The 23,317-nt window shown below is 38.4% G+C and overlaps 1 long non-coding RNA gene across 1 annotated transcript; it reads right to left on the reverse strand.

Annotated features, from left to right (window-relative positions):
• Positions 1–560: 560 nt before the first annotated feature.
• LOC133062307 (uncharacterized) lies at positions 561–9,737 on the reverse strand. The gene is made up of 2 exons (XR_009694143.1): positions 9,660–9,737; positions 561–6,276 (listed from the first exon to the last, which is right to left on the reverse strand). It is a non-coding gene; the product is annotated as an uncharacterized LOC133062307 (long non-coding RNA).
• Positions 9,738–23,317: the final 13,580 nt, after the last annotated feature.

Consider the following 23,317-nt stretch of genomic DNA (forward strand, 5'->3'; position numbering starts at 1 on the left):
GGAAGTCCCATTTGTGGTGTTTTAATCCCGCTTCATCACTCCAGATAACAGCTCTTTCAGACCGCCCCAGTAAGTAAAATTTCAGAAAGGAATACAGAACAAATACTTTGGGGGCCAATGACTCATGTCCACCAGTTTATCTGACTGCTCTTAACCGTTGAATCCTTACTTCTCTCAAGATCTACTCAGGCTTGGTTGTCAGACAGATGCATATGTAAATCAATGTTTAGCCACTTAATTGTGGGAAATGTACTGACCTCCTCTCAAGTGGGCATCGTAATAATTACCGTTAATGGTTGTTTTGAAGATTAAAAACGAGTGCTAATGCACTGACAGGCATATCATTGGAAACAAATGTTTTCCTCTTTGACTCATTCACCACTTTCCCCTCCCCAGATCTACATCTCCCAAATTAACATAAATGAGATCTTCCCACAATACACTGCCTTACTCCAATGCTTACTGTAAATTGAGGCCCCATTCTCAATTTACTTAGAAACAAAACCCAACCAGGATATAAATTGCTTTGTTCCAACAATCTTGCTCTAGAAGACCCAATATTTATTTTATCATTTTATTGTGAAATTATATCTCACATACCAAGAAGTGCAAAGGCAAAAAAAAAAGAAAGTACAGAATATTAATAATATTTATAATGCAAGAAATTTTATAATTAACACCTGAGTCAAGAAATAGAATACTGTTATCAACCTAGATGTTCTTGTGATGGTATAACTTTTCTTAGACAGTCATTTGCATACATAGAAAGAAGTTGTGGATATAGTGGAAAAGACATAGATTGTAAAACCACACAAATGTGGGATTAACTGTTTCTCACTTTCTTACAAACTATGGGATTTTGGTGAAGTCACTTAATCATTTTAACCCTCAACACCCACATCTATAAAGTGGGAATGATAAAACCTGCATTTCAGCATGGATCTGAGGTTGATTTATGTACAGAAACAGACATATGTATATGTGTATGGACGATGTATAGAGTTGTTCAATGAACAGAAACTTTACCATTAGTGTTTTGTGTCTTTTGAAGGCATCATGATATATATTGGCTTCAGTACATGACAATTTCACTCATTTCAATAATTTAAATTATGAATATTTCCCTTTTTTAAAAGTTCCCTGCAATGTTTACAAGTTTGAAGGATAATGATTTCTTAAGCGAATAGATATTTTACATCAGAGTATAGATTTATTTTTAAAACCTTTAGGCATTGTTTGCATGCTCTGCAAATTGAAAGCATTTGTTAAAATATACCTGGCAAAATTTCCAGTTATACTATACATTATTATTTACTAAAATATTAAATAAGTGTTCTAAATTCAGACTAACTAATTGACCAAAATAGTCATCTTCAATTAATCTGACTTAACAGTATCTTGGTAAATTATGATTACATTTCTATCAAAAGCCCCCCTGTAGCAACACAATTTTTTATATATCATGGCTAAATTGAATGGATTATAACATTATCTCTGTACAGAATAAATCTCATATCAGAATATTCTAGCATGCCAATCCTGGGATAATCTATACGTAAACTAAAATAATGCAGAAAGTGGTCCCAACTTCTCTAGAATTCTCAGGAACTACACCATTTTTGCTTAAATTTCTTTTGCAACTGTGTTCATAAGAACAACAACAAAAAAGGTTAAAGAGCTGTTGGGGAATATAATTAGATGATTAGTCTTTAACCCTTTACGTTTAGTTTTGACTTTTGTCCTCCACCTGAGAATACATTCACAGACAATTTTATTTTCCCACAACACTGATTATATGCTCTTGTTCTGTCTTGGGTTTGAGTCTCATCTCTGAAACTCTTCATATTTGATATTGAGTGTCTGTTTAATATCTTTTAACTTTAGTTTCCTCGCCCTTAAAAATGGGATAACAATGCTAATTGTACCTATAGCATAGATTTGAGTGTCACCTGAAAGTGTATGTAAAGCATACTTTAGAAAACAAATTGATATACTAGTGGAAATTATGATTATTATTTTCTCATCATGTCAGAGTTTAGTTCATCCAATTTTTATGAGTTGTGATGTTCTTGAGATGGATTATTTTACAGATCCTACTTCACTGTTTACCTTCCTTTGGGGGTGTCTTCTGAATATAAAAGGAAAAGTTATGTTTATGGCTACATACTTTGTGGATTAATAGTTCTAAGAAGAATCTCAGCTTTATCTTTCTGTTAGTTTCATCAAGTGCAATCTCAGCACTTAGGAATGCACTAGTTATGATTCAAAATTTTCAGAATTCACTTTCACATTAATCTAGATAAGACTCATTATTTTGACTAAAACCTGTAGCTAAGATTATTTTTTAAATTATCTGGCTACAAAGAGTGGAAGCAGCATTAAGCACATATATGTCCTTCAAAGAAGTTGCTGTAATAGGGTTTCCTGTTCATGAAAGGTTTTTACCCTTCTTTTCCAGTTGAAATCTAACATATACATGCACTTGTGAATTCAGCTCTGGTGGTGGTTTAGTCGCTAAGTCATGTCCAACACTTGCGATCCTGTGGACTGTAGCCTGTCATGCTCCTCTGTTCATGGGATGCTCCAGGCAAGAATACTGGAGTGGGTTGCCATTTCCTTCTCCAGGGAATCTTCCCTACCCAGGAATCGAAGCCAGGTCTCCTGCATTGCAGGCAGATGATTTACCAACTGACCTGCGCTATCTTTTCTGTAATAACAATTCCCCAAACAGAATCCATTTATGGCCAGGCTTTGTTTCCAAAACACTTCCTCCTTTCTACAACATTTCTGCTGCCTTTCTCATCCATTGGATCCTGGCATCCTTGAGGTCAGGAATTTAGTCTCACTTGTGTTTAAATCCTTTAGGTTATCATAGTGCTTTTATCTTTTCTCACTGTTGCAGTGAATGCTTCCTTCCTCCGATGATCTGGTATCACCTTCTTCCTATTTTTCATTTGGGCATACGACTGCCCACAATAATGACTGTATTTCTCAGCCTAGGTGTGGCCTTGTGACAAAGTCCATCCAGGTAGTGATTTAACAACAGAAATGATCTGAAAAAACTCTGAACTGTGCCTCTCAAAGGGAAAATCTGTATCTTTCTCTAACTTTTTTTTCTCTTCCTGTGAGCCTTCTTGAAACATGGAGAGGAGGGGGCAACATTCTAAAGAGCAAGAAGCAGCAAGATATAAGGAGACCATGTCTTCAACATTGTGCATGTACCAACCACCCTGATTCAGGTATGCTTATACTCAGACTGTTAGAGAAGAGAAAATCAAACCTCCATCATGTTTAAACTTCTATTGCTTTGAGTCTCTATGATGGCAGTCAAACTTACACTGTAACAAGTGTACTTATACACTGGGGATGCAAATGATCATATTTGAACAGAGTAATCATGTTTTCAGTTCAGTTCAGTCACTCGGTTGTGTCTGACTCTTTGTGACCCCATGGACTACAGCATACCAGGCTTCTTTGTCCATCACCAACTCCTGAAGCTTACTCAAACTCATATCCATTAAGTCGGTGATGCCATCCCACCATCTCATCCTCTGTTGCCCCTTCTCCTCCTGCCAATCATGTTTTACATAGTATAAATTGGAGCAGTAGGCTAATTTTTGTAGCCACAATAAAGACCCTCTGAGCATTATTTACTGCTATTTGTTCTTTTAGCTTACAAGTCATCTAAGTTTTGGGGTAAAAATATATTGAGGTTATTTATATCACTAACAATTTCCATGATGCTTCATGGCAGATTGTTTTTTTCTCAAGTAGTATTCCAAAGACAATGGCAGAAAGAGTACCTTTCACTCTCTGATGACTGTGGATCTTAATCTAGAATGTATTGGAGATTGTTTTGTTTTCTTCTGTGTCTTCACATATGGTCTTTCCATTTTCTGGAAAGCTTCTATAATTGGAATTACTTTATAAGCTATCTATTCTTTTTATCTCAGCTTAAATAGTCTTTCCTTTGGGAAAGTCCTCCTTAACCTTACAAAATTGTTGAACATTAACATAATATGGTATCACATTTCATAGCACATAATATTATTGCTGCAATTATATAACACTTTTTGTAAGTTTTAATTGATTGCCTGACTTCCCTACCAGACTAAGTTCCATGAGGGCAGGGACAGCATCTGCAAAATTTAAATGAAGTATCCAAAGGGCCTGGAATATTCTGTGTATTTAATAATTATTTGTTGATGAAAGAAAGGAAGGAAAGAAAGGAGAAAGGAAGGAAGGGAGGGAGAGAAGGAAGGAGAGTGAAAGAAAGAAAAGGAAGAAAGGAAAGGAAGGAAGGAAGGAAAGATAAGGACAGAGAAGCAGAAGGCAGATGGGAAGGAAAGGAGAGAAAGAGGAAAGCTACCCAACCATGAAAAGGAGGATAACTCAAAGCCATTTGGGGTTCTGATTATTTGAAATATCCATGTTCAGTTCAGTTCAGTTCAGTCGCTCAGTCGTGTCCAACTCTTTGTGACCCCATGAATCGCAGCACGCCAGGCCTCCCTGTCCATCACCAACTCCCAGAGTCCACTCAAACTCATGCCCATCAAGTCGGTGATGCCATCCAGCCATCTCATCCTCTGTCATCCCCTTCTCCTCCTGCCCTCAATCCCTCCCAGCATCAGGGTCTTTTCCAATGAGTCAGCTCTTCACATGAGGTGGCCAAAGTATTGAAGCTTCAGCTTCAGCATCAGTCCTTCCAATGAACACCCAGGACTGATCTCCTTTAGGATGGACTGGTTGGATCTCCTTGCAGTCCAAGGGACTCTCAAGAGTCTTCTCCAACACCACAGTTCAAAAGCATCAATTTTTTGGCAGTCAGCTTTCTTCACAGTCCAACTCTCACATCCATACATAACCACTGGAAAAACCATAGCCTTGACTAGATGGACCTTTATTGGCAAAGTAATGTCTCTGCTTTTCAATATGCTCTCTAGCTTGGTAATAACTTTCCTTCCAAGGAGCAAGAATCTTTTAATTTCATGGCTGCAGTCACCATCTGCAGTGATTTTGGAGCCCAAAAAAATAAAGTCTGACACTGTTTCCACTGTCTCCCCATCTATTTGCCATGAAGTGATGGGACCAGATGCCATGATTTTAGTTTTCTGAATGTTGAGCTTTAAGCCAATTTTTTCACTCTCCTCTTTCACTTTCATCAAGAGGCTTTTTAGTTCCTCTTCTCTTTCTGCCATAAAGGTGGTGTCATCTGCTTATCTGAGGTTGTTGATATTTCTGCCGGCAATCTTGATTCCAGCGTGTGCTTCTTCCAGCCCAGTGTTTCTCATGATGTACTCTGCATATAAGTTAAATAATCAAGGTGACAATATACAGCCTTGACGTACTCCTTTTCCTGTTTGGAACCAGTCTGTTGTTCCATGTCCAGTTCTAGCTGCTGCTTCCTGACCTGCATACAGGTTTCTCAAGAGGCAGGTCAGGTGGTCTGGTATTCCCATCTCTTTCAGAATTTTCCACAGTTTATTGTGATCCACACAGTCGAAGGCTTTGGCATAGTCAATAAAGCAGAAATAGATGTTTTTCAGGAACTCTCTTGCTTTTTCGATGATCCAGTGGATATTGGCAATTTGATCTCTGGTTCCTCTGCCTTTTCTAAAACTAGCTTGAACATCTGGAAGTTCACGGTTCATGTATTGCTGAAGCCTGGCTTGGAGAATTTTGAGCATTACTTTACTAGCGTGTGAGAAGAGTGCAATTGTGCGGTAGTTTGAGCATTCTTTGGGATTGCCTTTCTTAGGGATTGGAATGAAAATGGACCTTTTCCAGTCCTGTGGCATTGCCATATAACAGAAGAAAATACATTTCTAAATAGGAGGGGTTTCAATCATTACGATTCATTTCCTCAACATTCCTCTTCATTTCATGTGAGTAGTTACAGTAGGAAAGGAATGAAACCTATCCTCCGTATCTTTTTCTCAATTTCCTTCCAAATCCAAGCAAACCAAATCTTGAAAAGTTTGCATATTTGCAAATCAGCAGTTAACCTCCAAAAAAATTCTCCACAGAATCTTGGGATTACTGCCCAGGGCCCTCCACTCCCCTCATTTCTTGCATAAGGACTTGCCGAGAGGGATCTGATCAGGCCCACCTCTGGTGCTGCCAGCCTGACTGAATTTCCTGGTCCTCTAGGTGGTGTTGGAAATGTCACTGCCGGGAGCTCTGCCAAGTTAGAAAATGACTGCTTATGACTCCACATGCGGATCAGGACAGGTGTCTTCCTCTGGCTGCTGGCAGTTTCTGTACCATGAAAAGTTTCTGTGAAAAAAAAAAAAATCTATAAAATTTCTTTTGAAATCGGGATTTTAAATTTTCAACACATTTCAATCAAAGGTATTTGAGAATTGTTCTTCCTGCCCATTGATATACTTTCCTCACTTGGTGTCCAGGATGCCACATTCTGCACTTTCTTCCCTTCTCCCTGGTCACTTCCTATTGGTCCCTTCTGCTCATTAGAATGTCTCCTCCTTCACGCCTCTGAGGTCACTTCTCTTTCTTATTTGCATTTCCTGGGAGATTTCATTCACATTCACAGTTCCAAACACCATCTATGCTGATGTGTCCCAATTTTGTACCCCTGGCTATACTCCAGACCTGTGTATCCAACTGCCTTCCTGACAGTTACATCAGACTGTCCACTGTCATCACACACATTCACCACATCAAACACAGAACGTCTCTCCCACCTCCAAACTTGAGTGATTTCCGTTGATTAAAACTCCAGCTTCAAATTGTGAGGGGGAAAAAACAATGACATGAGGATGTCAGCTGTGATGCCTTCCTTTCACGTTTCCCTGCCAGTCCAGCAGCACAAATTGTGTTCCCTAACTTCAAAGTGTCCCCTCACTTTGGACATTTGTTAGTACTTCCACTGCCACCAGTCTGGGCTGGACCCATGTCATCTCTTTATTTTTTTTAATTTTATTTTATTTTTAATTGGAAGATAGTTACCTACAATATTGCAGTGGTTTCTGCCATACATCAACATGAGTCAGCCATAGGCAGGGTGGGGGTTGGGGGTGGGAGGGTGGTTTAAGAAGGAGGGGACATGTTTATGCCACATCATCTCTTGTCTGCATTATTGAAACAATCTCCTGTGTAGTCTCACTGATTTTACAAGGTCTTTGGTCTCTGTCATGAACTCTTCAAATAGCCATCAGAGTGATCCTTTTGAAATGGAAGTTGGATAATTTTGCCCTTCTCTTCAAATACTAATGGCTCTCCATTCCACACAAAGTTACAGCCAATGTCCCTTTCTCCAGGGCTTTGTGTGGTCTTCTCCCATGACCTGCCTAACCTCACCTGCTCTCTGCTTGTTGTTCACTCTGCTTCAGCCACAGTGGCATGATTACTGCTATTCAAATACACTGGGCACACCCTCATATTTGAACCTTTACACTCTTTCCTCCCATATCCATATAGCTAACTCTCTAACCACCTTTGGATCCTCCACTCAACATCACTTCCTCACTGACTTTTATCTTGCATGATCCCACTAATGCCTAATACTTCCATCATTTTGTTTATTCTTTGCTGCTTTTTCTTTAATCATAGTAGTTTCACCTTATAAACTCTTATTTACTTTGCATACTTAATGGATATAGAAAGGAAGTAGCAACCCACTCCAGTATTCTTGCCTTGAAAATTCCATGGACAGAGGAGCCTGGTGAGCTACAGTCCATGGGGTTGAAAAGAGTTGGACAGGACTGAGCATTCACCCACGCATGCTGGGTGTATTATGTATTGTGCCATCACTCCCATGAGAATATGCTACTGCTGCTGCTGCTAAGTCACTTCAGTCGTGTCCGACTCTGTGCGACCCCATAGATGGCAGCCCGCCAGGCTCCCCCATCCCTGGGATTCTCCAGGCAAGAACACTGAGAATATAAGCTCCGTTAATTCAGGGAATTTTCTATTGTTATATTTAGAAGTAACTAAAAGGACAGATTCTCTCTCTATAGATATAGATATATCTCTATATATTGATATATATACCTATAGATATATATCTCTATAGATATATATTTATGAATAGTTTTTCTGCATACCAAAAGTAACCAAATTTAAAAAGAAACACAGAAATGGAAGAAAAGGATCCTATTTGCAATATCCAAAAATGGACTAGGATGTTTAGGAACACATCCAATATAAAAATCTCAAGGTTTACAGTAAGAAAACTATCAAACAGAACATTGTAAATACATTGAGGAGCATACCAAATTTACAAACAGGAAAGTGTATTATTATAGACAGAAAATATTCCCATAGTAATTGATGATGTTAATACATTGAATCAAAAGATAAAAAGGAATTCATAGAATTTGACAATTTATTTCAAGTTCAAATAGAGGAAAAATAATTAAGTGTATTCAATAAATTTTACCAAAAGGTAATATTGTTATTACAGGAATAGACCAGATTCATGCATTTCAAATCTCTTGGGAAAAGATGGACTATTAAATAAGTCATGCAGTAATGATAATAATCACACACATAATTGGCTATTTATTAACAAAATAATAAAGTAAGGCTGTAACTCAAACATACACCAAGCTCAAATTTCTGATGAATCAAAGAGATGAAACTAAACTACATAAATATTATGAAAAATGCAGGAGACTGTCTTATAATTTTACAGTAAAGAAGGGCTTCCTTAAGAAATATACAAAGCCTAGAAAGTCAAAGAAATTAATTACCTCCTTTGCCATCATATAAATGAACACTAACAATTTTTAAAGATAGGCTTAGCAAAGGCATCATTAACGGTCTGGATCAACATCCAGGATGTATGAAAAGCTCCTTCATTAAGAAAAAAAAAAACAGACAAGCCTCCAAGAGGATAAAATATATAGAAATATAGTTTATAGACAAAGAAAAAAAAGATAAATAAATATAAAAACACTTAATCTCACTGATAATCAAGGAAATCCAAACTGCAAGAGAGAGATCATTATTTTACACATCTAACATGTAAAAATGTTTGAAAAGATAGCCAAGCTGGAGTATCAACAAAGATGTGGAGAAATAGGAATATATCATACACCGCAGGATAATCAGTGAAGACTTTTTGAAACGATTTATTTAATGACTCAACTCCCCTGCCACTCTCCTTTGAATATCGCCTATACACCCAGAAGGCTCAAAGGCTCCTGTTTGTGTTTCATTTTTATTTCTTTCTAAATGAAAGGAGGAAGAAATTGAGAGGGCTTGTCTATAAAAATCACTTTTCTCTTTCTGCCATTCTCTCTCCTTGATTCCAGTTATTCTTACCAATTCAACTAACTTTTATTGACTACTTACTGCTTCCCAACTACAAATACTATAGCAAAAAAATAATATGTAAATATAATATTAAAAAAAAAAAAAAAGAAAGAAAACAGTGAATCAGAGCCCTGTTAGTTTTCTGGACTTCACAATCTATTGAATAAGGAAGATCTTGCATGTATTTCTTATTCCCGATACATTGTTAAGTGCTCTGATAAAGCCAAACACCAATTACTAGGGGACTGAGGGGACAAAGAGATTGTTACCATTATCACATTTTTTTAAATCAATTTATCAGGATCCCTACTTTGCAATTAAAGGAAATTTGCTAAGGCACTTAAAACAAAAGGATCTGTATGTAATCTTCTCTTACTCACCCCCTCTTCCAGGCCTTTCCGTCTCATGGGCTACATGCAATCAGCATCATTTTTTTTTCTTTCTTTCTTTCTTTCTTTTTTTTTTTTTTTAACTTGCTACTCAAAGTATGACTCAGAATAGGAGACTGACTTTGGTTACTGTATTGATGCCTTATATGGCTGCACTCTTGCCATTTGTAATCTCAGAAATACCATACAATAAAGGTCATTCATTCTACCAGCATGACAAATAGCTTGGAGGAAAAAAAAAATAACTGCTTGTTGGAAATTTGTGAAGTCTTTGTATTCTAAAATTGTGAAGGATTTCTACCAGTCATCTTTTTGGGAGCTATTGTTCTGTTGGTCATTTCTAGTTTCCTATTTGTTGCAAATTATGTAATTTATCCAAATTTATGGGCAAGCATTTAAAAAATAAATTGAGTATAAGAAATTAACTTTTGTCCCCAAATTACTAATGAAATTTCTCAATTTTTTCACTTAGTCTTTCAACAAATGTTTGTTGAGCACCTACTAAGCTCAAAACTCTCTTCTAGATGCCATGAAAAAAGAAATAAATTTACTAAGTCCTTGAATTCATAAGGCTTGTTGAAACCAACTACAAACATAAACCAAACACAATTTCAGATAGCAAAAGATGTTCAAAGGTGCAGGAGAGGTGATGAGAGAGATGGATTTAGGTGACAGCAAGTGATAGCAGAAAAGACTATTCTGAAATAGATTAGTAAAGGAAGAGTGATATTTGAGCAAAGCTTAAAAAAAGTGAGAGCAGAACTGTGTGAAGATGTGAAGAAACATCATTCCAAGGAGAGAAGCTCACAAGTGCAAAGGCGAGGGGAGGAACTAGGTGTGTTCCAAGAACTCTTGGAAGAGGGAAGGCAAGTGCTCAGGGTGCCAAGGACTGATAGGCTTCCTGGGATGTTCATGGAAAAACGGGGGTAAATGAGTCAGTCATCCTACTTGGGAAGCCACTCTGGCCAGAGTCGATGAAGAGCAGACCAAGTGGAGGGAAGTGAGTTTAGCGAGGTAAGCAGGGCCGGGCAAGCAGGAAAGTTTAGACTGTGGTAAAGAGACTGCATTTTTCAGTATGACAGCAACCTTTGGAGCTTTAGAATCAGAAGAACCCTGGCATCTGAGTGATTTGTTGTATCTAAATAAGTAGGCATGCCCTTCATTGAGAAGGGCTTCTCTCAAGTCAGAGAAACATGGAGGACTGGACTGCCTTTCCATCAGTTCAAGCAGTGCTGAAGATCAGAGTCAAAAAATTCTCGGTGGAAGATTCACCTGCCTTCAACAGTATTTCCAAGGCTATGTTTAGAAATAAATTTTGTCAGGGCCTTCTTAGGACTTCTCTGTGAAGAATCTGGAGCAAGCAGCCTTTGCAAGAGAAAAATGTTGAAATAAATGACAGTGCTTTTGTTGTATTAGGTAAAAGATCCCAGACTCTGAACATGACCCATTAGTCACCTCTTAGCCATTCTGAACCAAAGGCACCAATGTGATCATGGATATCATTTGAGCCCAGAAGTTCTTTATTTAGCAGAAATACTGAAGGTTTCTCTCACTACACTTTCTGTGTTAATGTCTCTCTTTTTATATAGTGTATTTCCTGGAAAGTCTCAAAGCAATTTCTCTACGCTATGAAAATGTCCTTATCTTCTGGCCTAAATGGAGACGTATACCTCTGCACGCTTAGAAATGTCTACCTCTAGATGGACTGTTTTGTTCAGATTGTAACAGCAAAATGCCTAAAATCCAAGTCTCTTTGGTGCCCTGCTTCTTCCAATTCTGCTTCATTTTGTCTGAGGCACAGATGCTGTGAAATTATGAGAAAAAAAATAAAATGATTGCAAAAAGGGAGAAAGAGATTGGGAGATCACAAGCCAAGGAAGTAAAAGTGCAAGAAGAAAGAAAGATGGAAGGCAAGAAAAGGGTTCCTTTCCACAAGGATGCGACTAAAGCCTGACACCCCCACCCCCCAGTTTTGGAGATCATGAAGGGCCTGGACATTTCCAAATTTTTCTCCAACTGAAATTTTTCCCTCATGACATTTTCTCTCAAAAAAAGGATGAGGTGATGCAAAAAGTAAAGATAGCAAAAAAGGTAATAATTTATTAACACAGTGTTTTCCTAATGTCCCTTAACCTCAAGTCTTCCATGAATCAACCACTACCTCTTCTGATAACAGTGGAAACTTATTTCTTCTCAGGAATGGAGAATGGGAGAAAAATAAAAAAATTTAAAACATTAATAGTAATATTGAAACAGTTTATCAGAGTGGAAGAAATATTGGTAAATCCTTTTTATTTTAATTTGTCTCTATGGCTTTATTAACTATTATTAACAAACAATATCCCTTATTAATAATTAATAATAATTTATTATTAATAAATATATCCCCAGTATATATTATACTGATAACATATATATGTCAATATAATATTCCTTATTATACTGAAGGGAGATCAGTATACAGAGGGATACAGGTAGATGGAACCAAGTTTATTGTTGAATTTATCTACTTTAAATTTAGTTCAATTAAGTGGATTTATAATTAATGAGCTTTAACATAGGTATATGTAACATAAAGTACACATAACACAAGTATGTGTAACACAAGATTATATGTGTAAAACTTCACTAAGTTTACAATAAATTTCCTACTTATCTATATAGGGCATTTAAAAATCCTAACATTTGAGATATTAAATGAAATATTCATGTTCTCTATAAGAAAAGAAGTCCATTTCACTAAATTTATACACCCGAATTAGAGCAGATAGACTATTTAGAAGATTATAACTGTAAGGTACTTATCATCAAAGTCTTACACACTGAATTACTATGGTTTTCCAAGGTAGGCAGATAATATAGATAAACTAATAATATATAATTGAATGTGTAATCTTAAGAGAAGAGTTTACATTGGAAGAAAGGTTATAGGACAGTCACTAAGTAAAGCATCTCACAATCAGATATGTCATGACTTGGGAACTAGGAATAGAAATCTGAGAAGAACGTAGGACTGAAGCAAGACTTGACATGAGAGGAGGCATTCCCAGAGGACTCTTCTGTTTTGATTTGCAAAGTATTCAACCAGGCATGTGCTCAGCACCAAAAAGAAGCAGGCAAGGGAGAGGTTCTGGGCCTGGAGAAGCTCTTTTAGAGGAGAGTAAATCAATGAGCATTTATTGAGCAACCTCTGTGTGCCCAATACTGGTCATTTTTCAATGTATTATCTCATGTTATTCTGTTAGAGACAATCAGGGGCATGCCAGTTCAGTTCAGTTGCTCAGTCGTGTCTGACTCTTTGCGACCCCATGGACTGCAGCATGCCAGGCTTCCCTGTCCATCACCAACTCCCAGAGCTTGCTCAAACTCATGTCCATCGAGTTGGTGATGCCATTTAACCATCTCATCCTCTGTCGTCTCCTTCTCCTCCCGCCTTCAATCTTTCCCAACATCAGGGTCTTTTCCAATGAGTCAGTTCTTCACATCAGGTGGCCGAAGTATTGGAGTCAGCTTATTTCAAATGACTACTCTGAGAGAGATCATCAGTGCTGACTCCCAGCCAGCTCCCATCTCCTTCCTGCCACCCAGGAAGGCTCCAGTCCCCAAATGCCTTGCAGTCAGAAGAGCTGTGTAACCAGTTCCAGCCAGTGAAATGTGAATGGAAATGAAAAGATCCCCTTTCTGAACAAGGTAGTATGAACCTGTATGACACCTCCACACCACCTTTTCTCATCTGCACACATTCAGAGGCCACAGATGAAGATGGGAGAGATGTAGGATGGAAACAACTTCACCCCTGAGTCATTGTTTGGGAGTGTCTGACCCTAGAGGGCTGCCCAATCCACAATAGACCTACTAAGAGTAAGAAACAAATCTTTCCTTCACTAAATTCCTGAGGCTTCAGGATTTATTTACCAATAGAAAGGGAAAGACAAGAGATCTCTTCAAGAAAATTGGGAATTGGAGATGCCAAGGGAACATTTCATGCAAAGATGGGCTCAATAAAGGACAGAAACAGCAAGGACCTAACGGAAGCATAAGTGATTAAGAAGAAGTGGCAAGAATATATGGAAGAACTGTATAAAAAAGGTCTTAATGACCTACAGAACCACAATGGTGTGGTCACCCACCTAGAGCCATACATTCTGGAGTGTGAAGTCAAGTCAAGGGCCTTAGGAAGCATTATTAGGAACAAAGCTAGTGGAGGTATTGGAATTTCAGCTGGTCTATTTCAAATCCTAAAGGATGCTTCTGTTAAAGTGATGCCCTCAATATGCCAGCAAATTTAGAAAACCCAACAGTGGCCACAGGACTGGAAAAGGTCAGTTTTCATTCCAATCCCAAAGAAGGGCAAAGCCAATGAATGTTCAAACTGCCACACAATTGCACAAATTTCACATGTTAGCAAGTTAACACTCAAAATCCTTCAGCCTAGGCTTCAACAGTACATCAGCCAAGAAATCCCAGATGTTCAAGCTGGTTTTAGAAAAGGCAGAGGAGCCAGAGATCAAATTGCCAACATCCATTGAATCATAGGAAAAGCAAGGGAATTAAAAAAGAAAAAGTCTACTTCTGCTTCACTGATCACGTTAAAATCTTGACTGTGTGGATCACAACAAACTGTGGAAAACTCTTAAAGAAATGGGACTACCAGGCCACCTTATCTGTCTGCGCGAAACTTGTATGCAGGTCAAGAAGCTACAGTTAGAACCAGATGTGGAACAATGGACTGGTTCAAAATTGGAAAAGGAATATGTCAAGACTGTATAATATTATTCTGCTTTTTTAACTTGTATGCAGAACACATCATGCAAAATGTCAGCCTGAATGAAGCTTGAGCTGGAATCAAGATTGCCAGGAGAAATATCAGCAACCTAAGATATGCAGATGATACCACCCTAATGGCAGAAAGCAAAGAGGAACTAAAGAGACTTTTAATGAAAGAGAAAGAAGAGAGTTAAAAAGCTGGCTTAAAACTCAACACTCAGGAAACAAAGATCCTGGCATCCGATCCCACCACTTCATGGCAAATGAATGGCAAAAAAGTGGAAACAGTGACAGGTTTTATTTTCTTGGGCTCCAAAATCACTGGGGACAGTGACTGCAGCCATGAAATTAAAAGATGCTTGCTCCTTGGAAGAAAAGCTATTACAACCAAGATAGCATATTAAAAAGCAGAGATATCACTTTGCCAACGAAAGTCCATATAGTCAAAGCTATGGTCTTTCTAGTATTCTTGTATGGATGTGAGAGTTGGACCATAAAGAAAGCTAGTGTGGTGCTGGATAAGACTCTTGAGAGTCCCTTGGACTGCAGGAAGATCAAACCAGTCAATTCAAAAGGAAATCAATCCTGAATATTCATTGGAAGGACTGATGCTGAAGCTCCAATACTTTGGCCACCTGGCACAAAGAACCAACTCATTGGAAAAGACCCTGGTGCTGGGAAAGATTGAGGGCAAGAGGAGAAGGGGACAACGAGGAATGAGATGGTTGGATGGCATCACTGACTCAGTGGACATGGCTTTGAGCAAACTCCAGGAGATAGTGAAGGAAGAGGAAGCCTGGCTACCTCCAATACGAGTTGCAAAGAGACAGGACAACAAAAACAACAGAAAAGTAGGACGTATCCTTACTGACATACAGAATATACAGTGGGAAAAGTGTAAAAGTAGACATTGAAATCTATACTTGCCAAGCTTTTCCATTCTATTACCTTGCCCCTAATAAGCAATGCAAAACCACTGCTGAAGGTGGTGACTAGGACTATATATTCTATAGTCCTTGCTCAGATGCTCAGTCATGGCTGACTGTTTGTGACTCATGGACTATAATTGGCAGGTTCCTCTGTCCATGAGATTCTCCCAGCAAGGATACTGGAGTAGGGTGCCATTTCCTTCTCAGGGGGATCTTCCTGACCCAGGGATTAAACCTGCATCTCTTACATCTCCTGCATTGGCAGGCGGATTCTTTATACTGCTAGTGCCACATGGGAAGCCCCTTATGTTCTATTATCTCAGAATAAAGTAGATCTCATCTTTAACTCAGAGTCCTGATTGCAAGGAGGTGGGCTTTAACTTGGATCTTGAAATAAATGATGAAGAAGAAAGAGGACCTTCAATGAAAAGAAAGAGAAACTAGGCGAAACCAGGCCTTTGAGGTGGGCATGAGAAGGACCCCTTTGAGGAGATGCATGTGTTGGAAAACCAATGCATTAGGAAACTGCAGAATAATATTAGAATGGGAGAAGAGAGATTTTCTTGAGAACCTCAATGTCATACTGAAGAACTTTGATTTAAGACAGAGGAAAATGAAGGAGAAAGCACTGGACCAAGAGTCAGGTTTTTCATGCTATTGTCAGTAGCATCATCTCCATTTATCATCATCATTCTTTTGTTACATGTGAAGTATATCCTGAATAATCTCTAAGATACTTCCCCGTTCTAGTTTCTTCAAGTCTACAGCTCAAAGTTCCTTTGTGTGGATTCATCAGTTGTTCTATTTAGGGGAAATTGGAACTGATGACATTTGATAACCATCAGCTTTCTAATGAAGTGGTTAGTAGTCATCTAGTTAGAAATTTTCCCTTACTTAGACCAGAACATATAAATATCATTACACTGATTTAGCCACAAAGCATAATGTCAGAGGAATGATTCTACTGCTATGGGAATAGATATCAATATATCTTTGATCTAAATTAAGTAACATTTTTCCATCATAAGTGGGTACTGCTGTTGTTGCTTTTTATTGGACAAATTTCCAGTTATTTGACCACTGAATCCTCTGTCTTCTAGTTCTTATTCCATCTCTTTCCAAAGTATTTCCCTCTTCAGAAACCCTTCAGTTCAGAGGCAGTGGGAAAGGTAGCATATATGACTGCATGTGAGCATAGGCAAACATTGACTGTCCTATAAATGCTAGCAATCTGTTGAACACTAAAGATTATATAAATCTTAGCAGCTTTACTGATGCTTCATACACAAGCAGCTGTTGTTTCTTGGTTGCCTGATTAAATATACTGCAAAATTTCTCCCAAGAAAATCTCACCAAAGTTGATTCCAGCAAATCCTTCATAGCATCTCTGCTGGCAACTTCAGTTTCTAAGCAATTCAAAGAAAAGACCCAATCAATAACAGTTCTTTCAAGGGGGCTGCTCTTTTTTCTTTCAAGACAAGGCATTTATAACACCAGATCAAGTGTCCTAGTCTTAGCTCTGTCATTAACTAGCAGTCCCTCAACATTTCCAAGATGAAGTTTTGGCTACTTCAGAAAAAGAAATTATGTGGTTTGAAATGTGTTTTTTGACAATATGTCTCTCTATATATATCTTTGCTTCTATATCACATATATATACATATATATCTAAGTATATATACATATATCCACATATATATCAATAAGTGGAAAAATTTAGGAATAAAGTCAGAAATAGGTCTCTAGCCAAGTCTATTAAAAATCATCATTATATTCATGAAATTCAAGAAATTAACCATCTGTAAAACATTCATTTGGGGAACATATTTAAAAATCTACCTAAAGTATGATTTTCAAGACTGTTGTTCACAAGTGTTGGGTTCTACCTAAGCTGATGTAAGAGCTTTGGGAGCTTCTCAGATGCCCAGTGTTTAATCTACCCTCACACCTCAACTGAGAGTCACTTCTTCCAAGATTGACCTAATGTTCTTCAGTCTGGGTCATATGCGTTTTATCTATGTTTCCATTGCTCCCAATAGTTCCCATAGCCTTGTATGTTTGATTTGCCATTCAGTTTTAAGAAATGTACCATTCTGTCTTGATCATCGTATCCTATCTACCAAGCATCACACAGTACTTAATACATAGTGTGTTCTCAGCTTGAAAAATAAATTATTAAATAAATTATTGTAAACTTACATGTAAAGTGTATTATTATCTTAGAAGTTGTACACGTAAATTGTGATGTCACATTATAATTGCAGGCTTTTAGTGAATGAACCATAGTTTCTCTCTTGCCACAAGACTTTTATATATTCGATTCCCCTAAGCCTAGAATTCTTTCCCCTGTGTATTCATGAATAGCTGCTGCTTCCCATACCAACACCTGGTAACGTGGCACTTCCTCAGACAACCTTCCTTGGCCACTTGGAAATCCAAATCCTCCTGTTGCATGCTCTTGTGTGTTTACTAATATATCTCACAACATTTTGAACATTCATACTTTTGTGTATCATGGTGTATATTTCCTTGTTTAATTAATTAATTTACTTATGGCTGCACTGGGTCTTTGCTTCTGCACGGGGACTGTCTCTAGTTGTAGCGAGTGGGGGCTAGTCTGCTTTGCAGTGCTCAGGCTTCTCACTGTGGTGGTTCTCTTGTTGTGGAGCATGGGCTCTGGAGTGCATGGGCTTGGGTAGTTGTGGCCTGTGGGCTCAGTAGCTGAGGCTCACGGACTTAGCTGCAGTGCTGTATACAGGCTCTTCCTGGACCAGGGATCGAGCCTATATCCCCTGCATTGGCAGGTAGATTTCCTAATCACTGGACGGACAACACGGACATCCCTCATTCTTACATATTTTAATGTATTTTCTCCCATGATGAGGGCCCTTGAATGGTCTTGCCACTGTATCCTCCGGGTCTAGCAGAATGCCTCATTTATCAAAAGAATTCAATTGTTATTTGCTGAGTTAATGACTAGTAACTGAATTTTTATAAATAAAATAAGGGATTCAAAGAATAAAAAATTGCCAACAATACTCAAGTATTGGTCATGGGAAGTATATAGTTCATTTATAGATAATGATTACCTACTTAGAAATGTAAAAGGAAATTCACTAGACTTTTAAAATTGGTGGGAATGATCCATTAAGAGTATTTTTGTTGTTTTGTTGTGTTGCTGTTGTTATTGGCTCTAGTTTCCCGGTCACCTAGAGACCTTCTGATTTGGAAATTGATTTCCTTGATTAATATAGGTAGCAAGCAAGAATATCCTGTGCAGATACCCCGAGCTGAGTATCTGCCAGAAGGATTATTGATGATATATTAATCAATTTATAAATTAGTTCCTTGAGTTTGGTTACTGTGAAATGATACCAACCAAGTCAACTGTATTGATTGGCATATCCATTCATTCACACATTCATTCATTCTTCCTTCCTGGCATTTCCTGAATCCCTACTAGGTGCCAACTCTGCGCCCAGGATTACTTTGATGTGCTAATAGTGTGTAACACTGGGCTGATACAGAACTGAGAATTCAGTGTCTGTCTTCTTGCTGTACCGTTTCCTTGGAAACTACAAAGTTAAGATAAATGTGGAATGTTGAGTCTGCCTCATCTGCTGTGTGGAACTACATCTGGATTAGGGCAGCTGGAAATGGGCACACATGCCCCGAGCCTCTGTAAATAGAGATATAAATAATTGCTGGGAAATTAAGGAGTTTCTCTGAGTCAAAATGACCCACACACTTCTTGACTTTTAACAGAGTCAGCTCACCCGGTATGGGTGTGGAGACTAAAGAATCTGTGAACTCAGAGAGCTTCAGACCTTCCCTTGAGATGAAGATGGAGCAGATGCTGAACCTCCATTCATCTACAACAAAATAATCTAGGATTAGATTGAAGCCAATTTGTGTCTCATGAGAACAATTGCCTTTTCAAACTTGTAACAATGCACTGATACAAAATCTAGGCCCCATCCTCTGAAGCCAGAACTACACCTTCACCTGAAGCAACTCCCTGTAAGATCTCACTTCACACTTCACTAGCCTTTCTCTTTTGCTTTGTCCACTTTACAATATCCAGTACTATTGGTCACTTAAGGTAATCAGTATCATAGGAGGAGAGAGACTCAAATTCTTATCTCAGCCCCACTACCTGTGGCCTTGACAAGTGATTTAATTTCTTACATCACTTTTTTTTTCCCTGAAAAATGAGTCCACATCAGTGAAATAGTAGAGCAAATTTTTAAAAATGCAATTTTTTCAGTCAAACTGCATAAGCTGAACTATTATCAAGAAATAAATGGCTGTGTGTCCATTACCAAGTTATCAAACCTCGCTCTTCTTTGTATTCCTTAACTATAAAATGGAGAGAATAATTGCATGTATGTTATAGTGTTGCTCTGAGAACTTAAAAAGTTAATATATAGATATATATGTGTGTGTGTGTCTGTATATATATATATATATATATATGTATATATGTATATTTGGTACAATGCCCATCATATAACATAGCAATCCCTCAATAAATGCCAACTATTATCTATAATTATAATTATATTCAAATTACAACTTTATGCTTATTCTTCCAGTATTTCTACTTCATCAAGAGCAGTGAAATAATAGGTCATCAGCCTGGGAAATTTAAGTGGTAAGGGAAAGGCTACAAATTCTTCATATGCCTGAGAGAAAGCAAAACACAACTAATCTCGAGCGGTTGCTTTTCTTCTCTTAGACTGGGGAAACAAAGGATTATGGTCACATGAAATAGCATGATTCACACACAGCAAATTAATTGAAGAAGAGCAAGAAGACAGGGGCACATGCAAAGTCACCATGGTGATCCAGAGCATGTCATCTCAACTGGCTTGATCTATTTACTATGTATTCTGGCTTGCTTCACCAAGGATTTATACAAACAAATAATTGTCGTCCTTTCTCTGGGAGTCTTAGTTTTCTATAACACAAGTGGGTGGGGGACATGACTTCTCTGGCCTATGTAGTTCTAAGTCCCTATTACCCATCCAAGCTAAAGAAAATTAAACTAACTCCCTTCCAGTGCACAGTCCTGCTGGGCAAGAATATGCATTTTTTTTTTTTGTTAGCAAAAGAGTGTGACTTAACTTCCCCTTTAATTTCTTATCCTAAACAGCTTTTTTTTTTTTTTTTTTAGATTTCTCTACCTTATATCCCTTATCTGCTTTTTTAAGTTTTGTGAAGAACTTCCATTTGTCTGTGTGGCAGCTGAAAATCAAGCCTCTCTCCCAGAATCTAAAGTCATGTTTGTCTCCCACACAGTCCAATTCTGAAATGTTTTCATGACATTTTCATTGGTTCAATAAATTACTCGGCAATATATACTTGCCTTGCCTTTCTTTCCCCAAAGGAGAAATAAATAAATAAGTAAATATAAATGAATCTGGTCTCAGCTGCAGAGATTGTCCCAGTCGCCTCCCACCCACGCTCACCCACGCTCACCCACCTCATCTGGCAGCTGTTCATAGCGCTTATTTCAATTAAAGCAGAAATCACTTTTCATCAGGGATGCTGGTTGGCTTTGTCTGATCTATCTTGTGGCAAAGTTTCCTCAGATACCACAGATGCCCTGTAGATGATTCAAACTCCTTTGTCATGCATTATGTTCATACAAGAGTTTAACATGAGTGGGCTGGTTTAGAAATAATTGCCTTTCTACAGCTGGGGAGGAGTCTTCAGCCACTGCTCTCTGGGGCTGGAGGATGCTGGAGGAATGATCTTTGCCACCCCAGCCAGTGAGTGACAGTTCCTAGACACCTGAAAACCACAGGCTGGGAATGCTTATGTACAGTAGTGCTCCATACAGACATTCATGATCATCACAACGTTCTCTGTTGGGGAGGGACCCAGAATTGGGAAATTTAACACGATGCCAGGTGTGCACTGCCAACCTTCATGGAGGTCAGAAGTTACAGCGGTACATTATTATACTCTGTACTTTGGACTTTGAATGACCTCAGTTGAAGAATGTCATTCACAAGTTGTGTAGTTAATGTCTTTGAAACCCAGCCTTCACATCTGAAAAAAAAGGGGGGAAATTGAATGTGATTGATTGGATTTAAAAAAAAAAAGGTAACCATGCTGATTCATAAAAGTGGTTAATATCATGTTTGGCACCTCATATTGGCACAATGAATACTTTTTAATAATTTTATGTATTTATTTTTGGCTATGCTGGGTCTTGGTTGCTGTGTGGGCTTTTCTCGAGGTTGCAGCAAGTGGACGCTCCTCATTGCAGTGGCTTCTCTTGTTGTGGAGCGCAGGCTCGAGGGTGCTCCAGCTTTAGTATTTGCAGCACATGGCCTCAGTGTTGCGGCTCCTGGCAGGCTCAGTAGTTGCGGTACACAAGCTTAGATGCTCCGTGGCATGTGGAATCTTCCTGGATCATGGATCAAACCCATGTCTCCTGCGTTGGCAGGTAGATTCTTTACCACTGAGCCACCAGGGAAGCCCACAATGAATACTTCTTATCATTCTTGTTCTTAAGTCTGCAACGTGAGTCTGATTCCTATTGACTTAATTCATTGTGCTAAAACACACATCCACCTTCCAACTTCCAAGCATATGCTTTTGAGTCTATGACAAATATGCCAACAGTGTCAAAAATAATTATCATGCTCATTCCTACTTCTACAGAGACATCATCTGAGATTGGATATTTATTTCTGGGAATGGTTTCAGGCATCATTTTAATACATTTTATAATTATGTTAAGGACAAGGCATGGCATTATGTCCATGTAAAAACAGTGTGGAGACGATGTTTGAAAAAATAGCTCCAGATATGCTGGAAAGAAAGTGCCAAGTGACTTCTAAAGCCCACAGCTGGGCTGTAGTTTGGGATGGTTTATTACAGACCTCACCCTAAAAACTTGTCAGAGATAAGGATGTACTATGATGTCATTAATATTTTATGTACATGTGGCAAAGTACTGCTGCTGCTAAGTCACTTTAGTCATGTCTGACTCTGTGCGACCCCGTAAACAGCAGCCCACCGGGCTCCCCCCAGGGCACTACTTCAACATAATTAACACTCTACAAATGACAGCATAATGAGGGAGAATTTTCTTCCACCCATACTGCTAGAGACACTTCTAATCATAGGCTACTTACAAAGGTCCATCTAGTCAAGGCTATGGTTTTTCGGGTAGTCATGTATGGATTGAGAGTTGGACTGTAAAGAAAGCTAAGCACTGAAAAATGGATGCTTTTGAACTGTGGTGTTGGAGAAGACTCTTGAGAGTCCCTTGGACTGCAAGGAGATCCAACCAGTCTATCCTAAAGGAAATCAGTCCTGAATATTCATTGGAAGGACTGATGTTGAAGCTGAAACTCCAATACTTTGACCACCTGATGCGAAGAACTGAGTCATTTGAAAAGACCCTGATGCTGGAAAAGATTGAGGGCAGGAGGAGAAGGGGATGGCAGAGGATGAGATGGTTAGGGGGCATCACTGACGTGATGGACATGAGTTTGAGCAAGCTCCAGGAGTTGGTGATGGACAGGGAGGCCTGGCGTGCTTCAGTCCATGGGGTCGCCAAGAGTCGGACATGACTGAGCAACTGAACTGAACTGAACTAGAAAGATGTTCAAGAAAATTTGTTAATCATTCATAGAAATAAATAACAAACACTTAGTAAGCTATCAGAGATACCTGAGTATTCACATAGTTTTAAATATAGCAAAACAACTCATATATAGTATATGTGAGGGGATCTAGTACATTGTGCTTTTTTATGATTTTTAATATTTGGTTTTTTTAAGTGGAGGATAATTGCTTTGCAGTGTTGTGTTGTTTTCTGCTGTTAAGGTATTGATAAACTTGAACATCTATGAAAATGCCAAAGCTTTTGTGGAGCATCTCCATCATGCCATTGGCTGGAAAAGGCTAGTAGAGCCCAATCTCTAAGTGTGA

The sequence above is a fragment of the Dama dama genome, chromosome 1 (assembly GCF_033118175.1).
Source record: "Dama dama isolate Ldn47 chromosome 1, ASM3311817v1, whole genome shotgun sequence".
NCBI lineage: Eukaryota > Metazoa > Chordata > Mammalia > Artiodactyla > Cervidae > Dama > Dama dama.